Below are 11,656 nucleotides of genomic sequence, written 5' to 3' on the forward strand. Positions count from 1 at the left end.
GGGGCCAGCACCGCCTCACGCCCCGCCCACCTCCGTCACGGCCCTCACCCGCCTCGCACAACACCCTCCTGTTAAACTGGAAAGCAGTCTTTATGTCTTCTCGTTCTTTAGCTCTTTAAAAAAGGAGGGTTGGGTTTTCCTGCCTATTCAGAAAATTCGGTGTGCCCAGTCTTTTTTTCGCTCAATTACAAGCTGAGGGTTCAATAAAATGGTGAACACGTGCTCCAATGGGTTTGTGACATGGTAGTGCTGCTCAGCAGACCAGAAGCTTTAAGCAGGGCTGTATTTCCAAAATGTGTTTCTAAGAGGTGAAATACTGTTAAACGCTCAACGTTTGTACATCGAACAGGTACAGAAACGCAGCGGAATGCAGGAATAAATGCCCCTGCTGTGCCAAGTGGGATGGAGAGGCTGAAGGAGGTGCTGGGTTTGATGGGATCAAACCACTGTCACAAGATTAAAGTTGAGGTATCCCTGTGTCCCACCACACGTGCAGCCGTGTGGGAGGGCAGGGAATGTGGACCCACGGTGAGGAAAACAGGCTCCTGGTACCCTGTCAGTAACAACTCTTTAAACTTGTCTCTGAGCTGCTCCAGCTGAGAACAGTTCAATGGAAAACTGTGCATGAACCACCCATTTCAAAGTAAACGCCCGTGTGGGCTGCGGGCTGCAGCATGTTCCAGGAGATAGGTATTCTGTAGGAATACTAAATCCAATATTGCTAGGAAGGGCAGGAAAAAGTAAGGAAGAAGAGGGTGGTGTTTTTCCCCTTTGTAAACATAAATCTGTTTTGAGTCGATGCAATGAGTCAGCAGCATAAGTCTCCCCACGGAGAAAATTCCACCGCGTTAGGACAATGCAAGCAGGGCCCCGGCGTTCAGAAATAAGGCTCAGCATAAATGAAATCAGCAAATCCCTGCTTGCACTGAAGTTTGGAATCAAACACATTTTTCCAGAAAGCCACCAAGCTGGCTACTAAACCTCCCTGTTGAGCTGCACCCAGAGGTTAAAGAGAAGGTGCAGACAGACAGGCAGGAAAATAGCCACAGACTATAACAATATAGCAACAGCCACACAAATAGCAGCACAGGAGATACCAAGTACGTTAAATAAGAACCTAAAAACACCACAGAGGAATACTTTTAAGAGTAACAAAGCAATATATTTTAGCAAGCTCCCTCCTCAGTCTAGGCTAAACCCATTTTTCCACCAAATATCTTTCAAGCCCCTCTCTTGAAACACTTTATTAACTCCAACACAACTGCAGGACAGTGTAATATTCCTGCTGCAATCACAGAAACACCAGGAAGTCAAATATACACACACGTCTGTCATGCATGCTTCCCTTTTTTCTCCCACCCTTTCCCAAAAGAGAAGACATTCCTTCCTTTTACAACCTGCTGAATCATGGCACAGGCAGGCAGTCCCGGAGCTGGCTCCTGCCTGTGCTGCTTTGTCATCCAAGGGAACAGAGCAACATAATTAAAAAAAAAAAAAATGGAAACTGCTAAAAGTATATCCTATGCTGGGATTTTCAAGGTGTTTGAACTTAGATAAAAGGAATACAAAACCAACACAAGAGAGAGAGATAATCCAGAAGAAAAACAAAAAAGATGAATAAAGGAAACAGAAGAAACACACACAGAGATTTAACTGCTTTGGCAGCTGAGAAGGTGATATTTTTAGACTCTGGACTGCCAGGGCAGGGATGATGAAAGAAAGAGCATGGCAGATACCACATGGCAAACATGACATTGTCAAGGAAAAACATTTTGGTGTGTTCAGGCTTTACTGAAAGAGATTTGCCTAGTTCTACTGACAAACACCTGGGGAGTGTGCTGATCTCTGGCAGTAAAGTTGGAAAGGCAAAAATCGGTCAGTGTGGTGAGACTGGCAGAGCCTGAATAAGCACAGATCAGAGGTGAGAGGTAATCCTCAGCTTATAAGTGCACTACAGCTTTGAATGATTGCATTTTGGGTAACTTTTCTTGCTGTGAGAGTTACCAGACTGAGAAACCTCCTGGGCTTTCCACTGGTGCTTCCTTAATTCCCTCTCCAAAGAATTCTTCCTTCCTTAATCCCTGCAGGGCATTGCCACATTGCTAGAGCTCCCCTTGCATCTCAAGCACTAGTAGTACATCTTTTCAGACTGCTGTCCTCTGGAAAACTGGCAAGAAGTAGGTGGAAAATCCAACAGGTCAGAGTGGGGGGACGTGAGGGACACCACACCGGCAGAGAGCAGGCAGGCAAGGCAGATGAGCAGCAGGAGAGCACTGACTTTTGCTCTTTCAAACTTTGAACTGCAGGAGGGAAGACAAGCTCTCATCTCTGTACGGGGCAATGTCCACACGCCCTGGTATGCTTTCCATGGAAAACATATTTCTTTACAATGGCATCTCTGGAGAGCATGCCTGAGAAAAGAGTGGGAAAAGATACATGAACATTATCAAAATGGGGGGATGATAAGTGTCTAAAAAGGAAATAATGAAGTCCTGCCATTTTCAGAGCTAATAAACATCAATGTAAGAAGTGTTATAAATTAACTGTAACAAGACGAGGCAGATAAGTATAAAAAAAAAGCCAAAAGAGAAGCAGAAGCAGAACACTCACGGATGGGAGGAGACAGGCAGACACAGTACTGGGGGGGAAGAAGGTAACCCATCCATCTGATACCATTTGCACAAGCTGGAAAGTGTCCCTGTGAAGAGGAATTTTACAGAAAACTTCTGGGACTCAGAAACTCAGAGTTGCCCAAGACAAGACAGTAAGTGTAGGTTTAGTCTGACATAAGGTAGGGAAATCCTGATGGTTACCATGGGTTGTACACAGCTTTCCCAACTCTCTTAGGCATTCCACCAGTTTACTGGGCACCACTTTGTTCCCACTGTGCCCCTTTTCCACCAGTTCTTTCACAGACTGGATGTAGGTTTGCTTAAGAGTAGCCTTCAAGCCAGAACTGTATCCTCCCTGAGGATCTCACACTTGAGGCACTTTTATCTGAGCATGATTGCAACACACCTAACTAAGGAAATGCAGATTACCCTTGAGATTTAAACGTGGCATCCTCTGACCAGCTAAACACTCACCAGCGACAGCAACAGGCTGCCACCAGCTTGGTGTCCTGAGGGCATCAGCAATGCCCAAACCTTTTTGCAAAGGAGAAAATTCTCGATTCCCACAGGTCACTGAGAACGAGGGCACAGAGAGGAGCCATGAGTGTTATTAGTGATGAGGCCAAAAGAGAGACACGGTGCTGAAACAATCTTTCCACTTTAGCTCACTCATTTCAGATCCACTGGAGCTGGTAGTGACTGACAGTAGCTGCTCTCCCCCAGCTGCTCATGGCTCCATGATAATTCCTCTACAGCACTCAAACCTCCCTTGTGAGTCAGTACCGCCTTGCTGGCTCAGGGCTGGTTGTTTGTTTGTTTGGAAGCAGTTGTTTTGCCAAGGAAGCTTTTGCTTGTTTGTTTTGAAGGGAAAAAAAATATTTGCAGTTCTGAATAGTGAAGTTTCCAAACATCTTAAGTTTTGACAGATCGTTTGGGTGTGCTTAATAGCAACTGAAATTCCATTCAAATATACACTATCCTAGGGAGAAAGGAAAGAGGTAAATGGGTATATTATTTATGGGAGAGAGGGGCAGGATAAGGAAGTAAGGAAAGGGAGGAAAGCGAGGGAAGGGAGGGAAAGGAGGGAGGGAGGCAGAGAGCAAAGGAGGGAGGGAGGGAGCATCTTCTTCTCCCATGCCAAAATGTGATTGCTCCAGGGCATGTCAAGGTCCCATGACCAGGATTTTCCAAGAGCCCAACATCCTCACCCCACTCACCCCTTGGCTTCAGGGGACAGGAATTCCTCCAGCCCTGCAGGAGAAGCCAGGCATCTGGGACCAGGTGCAGCCCTGAATAACTGAGCTGGCCCCAGCACAGTGCTCCCTCTCTGCAGCTGCCTGCCTTCCCCACCAAAAAACAGGCAAAATCACATAGAGCTGCTGCATTCCTGACATGCCATGTAAATAGCACAAGGCCACCTCGAACCTCTGGCCTGTCCAAATCCCAATTTACTGGAATCAATAAACAAGGAATTAGTAGCACTTAACCTCTCCAGATGGGCTACTCTCCCATTTGCAATCATCAGCTCCTAGAGCTGAAGAGGCTGAATAACAGAAAACCAACGTTTCAGTCGTTTCAGTGGGTCTTTGTCTGTGTCCGGCCAAAAAACCCTCATCACTCTCTTCTTTGAAGGAAGACAGAAATCCAGATGTGGTCAGTACTTTGCATGCTGTTTTTTGATCCCTATGTTTTACACTTCACTGCTGTTTTCACTTAAATCTTGCATGTGGTTTTACACTGAGCCTGTTTCCTTTATCATACCAGCATGTCACCCTCCATGTGGCTTCCTCCTGTGTGCTCCTGTGGCTGTGCCATGGCTGGTGTTGGACACCTGTCTCAGCTGAAAGGAAATCGGCTGAAAGGAAATCAGCTGAAAGGCATGTGGTTTTTCTCTGCTGGATTCGTAGAACTGGCTTTTTTAGGAGCAGCACAGATGTAGATATGCTTGAACAACTTGTGAAATGGAACCTCTGACACTCAGTGATACTGATGAAGGCAGGTTGGTGCTAAAATACTCCACTATCAGCCACAATGGTCCAGGTGGGACATACGTCCCATTCAGTTGCCCCTGGTATGGAGCATCATCTTCCTGGTGGATGGCCCAGGTGGAAAACTGAGCTTGACAACCTCTTCAATTGCCATCAAGAGCTCTGTAAGTCAGTAACATGCAGGAGGGACTTGCTTCTGAGAAACAACCCTCCCAGGGAAGAGCTCTTCCCAGAAACAGCTCCTTCCCAGTCGTGTGTGAGATGTGAGGAGGAGCACGTGCCCATAGGGAGGGGACACGGCACAGCTGCACTGCAGCCACAGTGGCTGCAACCAGCCAGCAAGGATTTCATGAGCACTCACTGTGTCCCCAATAACCACTGGGTCACGGACTGGAGCTGCAGGGCAGAGGGATTGGCACATTTAGCTCCCTCTCCCAAAACAACAGCAGTGCTGCAGTCCCTGCTCGAGATATTATGCCAGGGGGGCATCCATGCCTGTGCTCGCTCCAGAGGGTTACAGCAGATGACAGCAGTAAGTCTGTGTGTGCTGAGGGTTTATGTCCATCTCTCAGTTACAACATAAATTTATTAATAAACAGGTAAAAATATTTCCCTATAAATGGAAATTACATAAGAGCTGTTTTCTGCCATCAGATTCTAACTAAGCTCACCAATCCACCTCTCTGCCATCACCAGCAGCTCCCCAGGCTGGTCAGAGGTGCTCTCTCCCCACTGCCTTGCCAGTACTGGGTTTGGATCCCTGAACCACAGTGGTCTGTGTTTCCTTCCACTACTTGGGGTGTCTCCTGACCTAACCCCATCTGGCAGGAAGGTGACCTGTGCATTCACAAATAAGTTCTGCCTCAAGGAGCAGCCAGAAGATCTTTAGCACGTTCATCCCAGGCTGGGATCCTTCCCTTTGCAGGCAGGACACCCCTTCCTGCACTGGTAGGGTTGCAGTGCCCACAGCTAAAGCTTCACCAACCTGTGGCAGCTTCTGCATCCCAGCCCCTGGAGACCATCCCCACCTTCCTGTTCTGATGTTTTTATTTTCCTGTCTCATATAGTTATTGCTCAGGAAAAAAAAGGCTGATGCATATTCATGTTCCGAAGAAAATTATAAGAAAATTACTCTCCCTGTAAGCTGGTGTCTCCTGTGCTTTCCCAAGGACAGCAAAGGGGGCTGGACGAGGGGACTCTAAGCAGGCAGGTTACTGAGAGTGGAGAGAAAATCTCCTTCTGCTGTTTCTCCCAGGGGAGGTCCTGCCGAGCACCCGCTGTTCCATCCGCAGCTCCCCGCTGCCGTCTGGTGGCAAAAATGCACTACGGATCTCCCACCCAGCCCGGGGTTCTCCTCCCAAGACGGCGCCAGGCACTCGCACAGGGCGTGTGGTTTAGGGCCCCCGTCTCGCACCCTTCCTGGCCTCGCCTGCCCTCCCCTCCCTGCAGAGCCGCGCTGAAACTCCGCCTCTTTCTGCAGAAAAAGGCTCTATTCTCTGCCAGGAAGGAAGGGGATAAGTAAACCCTATGTTTTGAAGGATCCAACTGTGCCTCTGGGAATGAGACGTGTCTCCAACGCTTCTCAGCAGTAGATCTCAGCTCCTGGCAGCCTTTTGCCAACATCCCCAAGAAGTGCAGGCACTTCTGAGACCCCGGATGCCCAGTGTTAGTTGGAAATGGTGAAGAGATTTCCATCCCCGGCTGCTGGGAGCAAAACAGCTGGGAGTGAGGGGTTAAGGGATTTGCTGCTGCTTGTATTTGTGATAAACATCTCCTAGGAAAGTATTAGTGCTGGGTCTGGAGGTGGTCCCACGGCTGCCTGGCCTCTGGAGCCCAGCAGGAACAAAGGGTGTGCTGAGTACTTTGTCACCATGGAGTGCCCTGGCTGCCAAGCCCTGCTGTGCCCAGGGACGGCAGTGAGTCCTCACAGATGTGGCAGTAGGATGAAGAGCAGGACCATGGCCAGCCCCTGCTTCCAGCCCGTTGTATGAAGCTGTGTGCAGCAAAGGTGACCTTAGCAGGTCCAGCCTGATGATCCTCCTGCATTTTCTTGCATTGCTGTGGCTGGTAAAACCAAAATAACATTACAGTGCTGTGTGCATTCCCTCCCTCGTTTGAGTGGTTACAGAGGAAAATTTCCCTTCATTAACTTGTTGTCAGTCTGAGCCTTTGCCTGAAAGCATCTGGTAATGGGCAGAAGGTGTGGGCTGTGGAGATGTACTGGAGGTTTCTTTCATGGAAATATCTATGTTTATATTGTATCTGACCCAGGAGGTCCCTGAAGTGTAGGGTGAACCTGAGACACAGACTGTGAGGTCCGTGTTATCTTTGTAGACATCTGAAAACCCTTCAGATGGGAAGCCAAGGCTGTCACATCACCTGCAAGTGCCCACAAGATCCCTGAAGCCCTCCTTGGCATCAGACCAAGGGCTCTGCTTTGGAGCTACTTGTTCATGACAAAGTGGAGACAAGGGACCTGATAACTGTATTAACACCAAACATTTCTACCCATCCTGACTCATTCCAAGGGAATAGCAGAGCCTTTCCTGGGCTTACCTGCCGAGTGTGGGCCTCGCTGCCACTACTGTCTGATTAGGGGGGAGTGAAAGGAAATGATGCTTAGAGTTATTTCAGAAATCAAGTACTTTTTTCGAAGCAGATCTAGGCAAGAACATGTCAACCAAAGAGGACTTAAGTGAGAATATGGGATCCACTGGGTTTTCCTCCAGTTCAGAGTAATGCCAATGATCAGCATAGCACACCAAGGGTGTGGGGTTCTTGCTGTTCTTTACTGTCCTGAGCTTAGGTTCACCCCAGTTTTCAGTTCAGCTGACTGGAAAGCTGGAAATTGTAAAAAACCCCTAAACATGGCCATTCTGACAGTGTTTCCGGGGGAAATGGTGAGTCAGGGCCTGAGGAGCAGCACTGTGACTGAGTGCAAGTGCAATAAGTGGTGTAGTATTTTCTGTAGTGATAGGAGATGCAGAAGCTTTCTAATGTAGAAACCCAAGGGAGTGCGGAGGTGGGGATTTATTTCAGAACTCTCTGGCTATTAAAGCAAGCGGAATTTGGGGGATGAGAGGCTTCCTTTGATATATGGGCAGATAGGGAAATGAAGGTAGTCTAGTCAGTCATAGAAATGCTTGGCATGAGAGGGAAAGGAATGGTTAAGGTTACACGAGTGGAACGTGACAACCTTTGCTTTCATTTTCAAGTCAAATAGCTCAGAGTTCGATCTTATCATTCAAGGCTTGAATTAGTCATGTGGTGAGTATCATAACTGAAAGAAATAGATCAAATTATAAAGGCAAGCTGCTACCAAGCTCAGTGAAAACTCAAAAGAATGAGGAGGAATGAAGAGATAGATCCGATTAAGATTAATAAAAACATCAGCTGTGCCTTAGGGAATGTTGGTGTTCTCAAACGCAATTCCAGAGTCAAAAATATCGTCCTTTAGTTTTCCATCAAGAAACTGGGCTGTGTAAGAGCTTGAATTCTTTCAGAGTGTGCTAAGTGTCCAAGATGAAGAGGCTGAGCTGCCACTTTGCTTGCCTGCATATAGAAACTGTGTGTTGTAACTATCTAGTGTCAAACAAACTATCTGATGAGTATCAAACAAGCTCACTATTTTCATTTTATATTTCCAGTTCATTTCTTTCATTGATTCTAAATGTTTCCCCCATTAGACTCTCCTTTTCACAAATGCATTTACATGGAACTGGAATCAGTCACTGACTTACTTTGCACAAGCTCAACATTCGCTTTCTTCATTATTTTAATCTAAGACTTTGTCCTTTGAACAGGTACATTTTTAATCTGCCTGTCAATTCAGTGATGAGAGTCTTTCCTTTTGTTTCTGCTGGACAACCTTCATCCAAGGTAAAAGTGGGATGAGCTGTGAGCTTTCTGCAATTCTAGATAGATTTTTGTTAGAGGATGTTTTCTGGTACCTTTTTACAGGGCAGCAAAAAGGATCAGAGATCCTCCTCTCTTTATGAATATAAAGATGTAAATCTGAGGCAAACTCAAAAATTTCCAGATGAAATTTGACATGAAATATGTTTCTAATTGTTTACTAAGTTTTTTAAACTGATTAAAGAACAAGGTCTGCTTTACAGCTCTTCACAGATTTTTATATATATGTGTGTGTGTATGTGTATTTATATATTAAAAATCTGTATCTCTATAATAAAAGAATATATTTAAGAAAATATACATAATAAAAAGTCTATCTGTATATAGCTGGTTGAGAAACCCTATATTTAGGGTTAAGAATATCACTCCTATAAGAAATGTTAAATATTGACAGGGTTGATCATTAGAGGACTTAGGGAGGAACTTGAATTGATTTTCACTAGAATAAAAAAGTGTTCTGCAGATAGTAGCTGACCAGGTTAATCTATTGTAAATATTGCACCTCTGAAAATTATAGGTGGAGATTTTTCTGCTTGTTTAATAACCAAACACTGGTCCCTGATAAGTCCTGTACCACTGGACTGGATCCATTCTGGATCTCTGCAGGTGCTGAGTGAAAGCATTAAATTGCAATGTAAAAGGGCGATGACCAGCACTGTATCAGGGCTTTCAAATACCAAAGATCAGGCTCCTGTGTGCTGTGCTCAACTTGTTTTGCCACACCAGACCCCCGATAAAAGCCTGCTCCAATCCTGCAGAGGTAGGAGGCAGGGACTGCTGTCCTGAAGGCTGGAGCCTGTGTAGACAGGAGGCATCGAGCACTGACTTGGGCATTGAGAATTTTCTTAATGGAATTGCTGCCATCAAGACATGTAAAGTTATTAGGCAGCATCCCAGTCCTGTGCAGCATGGAGCAGATAGATGGATGCTAGAAAATGGGTTTTCTTAAGTGTGATGCAACAGGCAGTGGGATCCTCATCCCAGCACTGTCTGTCTCACTTGTCGCCCTCACAGGCACAAATCAAAACCACTATGTCTACATGGTTTGAGGACAACGTATTGAGAGTGTGGTGGCTTGTGAAGGATTTGTCTCACTAAGAAAGTCTTCCATTGAATACCCCTTGCTGTAAGAGGGCAGTGGAATTATGATGGGAAACTGGAAGTGGTGCAAGACTTCTTGTGTAAAGGCTACAAGAAATCCTTGAATTACAGTAGGTTCTGTCTGCCTTCTTCCCCAGCAGAGCTCCAGGGTGCTGGTAGAACAGCTCTAATCAGGAGCTCATAAACTGCCCAGTGTCACTCAAAGAACCCTCATCTTGTCAGACTTACAGACACTGTCCATCCTTCTTCCAGGCTTTAGGAGGCAGAAGTAAGATCACTTAAATTGCCATTTCAGCCTCCCCGTGGTTAAAAGCAAGGGTGTGCAGGCAAGTCTGGTGTTTAGAACTGTTCTGGTCATTGGATTCTTTTACACAATTGTATCATGCAACCATTTCACACCCTAAAAATAAACCCAGGTGGTTTTAAAGCAAGTCCTTTGTCCCAGTGTGGGATTGGTCACTGCTTTGTGACTGCTGAGAGGTGGTTTCTTACGTTTGGCCAAAGATCCATGTTCTTGACACTTCTCAAAGGCCTTCAGGAAGAGTAAGATTTTCTAACCTACAGCCTGTCTGTCTGTCTGTCTGTCTGTCTGTCTGTCTGTCCTGGCTTCCCATGAAACAGCTCCTCACTGCCTGCCTCTGTGGGCCAGCACCCTGATAGCTGGGGAAGCTGAAGTCACTCAGAAGGTACTGGAAGAAGACTGGTGCTCGGATGGGGCTTGGTCCCAGTGGTGCCTCTGGAACTGCTCTTAGCCTGGCTTTGCAACCCAGAGCTGGGACAGAGAGGGAAAGGCTCAGAAAGAGTCTTCGCTTCTGGTACCTTAAATAGTGCCCCCTGACTTGAGATAGGGTAGGAGTTATCTGCCCTTACTGGAGGACAGCATGGCTGGGGCAGCATCACACAGCGACTGGGCTCCATGTGAGGCCAGAGGAGTCACACTCCTGTGCATCTCTCCCCAGGGACCGTCCCCAGCCCAGCTCTCCCTGCAGCTGCCACTACTGTCGAGTACTCACAGATGAGCTTGACCTTGGCCAGGCTCTGACTCGCAAATGCTACAACAAATGATGGCCAGTAACCAGAAACCCATCTGCTCCCACACCCATATCTTGACCTTGAGACCCTTGGTCTGTCTCCCTGGTCCTGTGCCAGCAGGAGATGTGGGGGCTGGCTCTGTTTCATTTCTCCTTTGGAGATGGGAGAAGGAACACAGCCTGTTTGTGTTCCTCTGGACTCAGTGATTTATGTGACCTGGGCAGCCTCTTCACTCTGCTTACACTGCACTTGCAGCCTCACAGTGTGTGTGCCCCTCGCTGGCACCATCCCCAGTACTGGGGCTCTGCTCCCTGCCCAGCACGTCACTCAGGGAATCTTCTGGGGGCATGACAGTGGAAGAATTAAAAGAAAAACAGTCCCAATGGTGGCCTGCTCTCATCTGCAGCATTTGCCTTTGGTTCATTCCAAAGATACATTTCAAAACTTTTTGACACCTCTGACGTCAGAGGAGCTCTACAGAAACATCCGCCTGTTTCCCAACACATCCAGCTGTGCTGCCTCCAGCGCCTTCTGCCCTTGCATGAGCTCCTCCGTGGGTGTCATCCCTCATCCCATGCTGATGGCTGGACACTCTGTGGTCTCACCCTCCGTGTTTGTCCAGCTGAGCTATGGTCCAGGGTTATGAACAGGGTGACACAAGGCAGGACGCTCAGCAGGACTCAGGTTCCACTGGGTGCAGTGCAGTCCTGCAGCACTAAGCAAGGAGAGAAGAGCAGCTCCATGAGGACCTACTGCAGACCTCCCTCCAAATCACCTCCTTTCCCTTAACCCCATGTGGGGCAGGACTTTGGTGTGAGAAGTCACCATAAGACCACTGCCCTTCTGATTGCCCCATCCCTGCAGATATGACCTTACACAGCAACACCTCCCCACTTCAGGTCAATTCCCCTGACCCTTTCTCTGTGTCTGGAAAGCCAAGGGTCTCTCCTTCACAGGACACCTACCAGGAACTCCAATCTCCTCCCTGGAAAATGTTTCCTTAGAGCT

This window comes from Neopelma chrysocephalum, unplaced genomic scaffold (genome assembly GCF_003984885.1).
Source record: "Neopelma chrysocephalum unplaced genomic scaffold, ASM398488v2 Primary Assembly neopelma1_63, whole genome shotgun sequence".
NCBI classification, from domain to species: domain Eukaryota; kingdom Metazoa; phylum Chordata; class Aves; order Passeriformes; family Pipridae; genus Neopelma; species Neopelma chrysocephalum.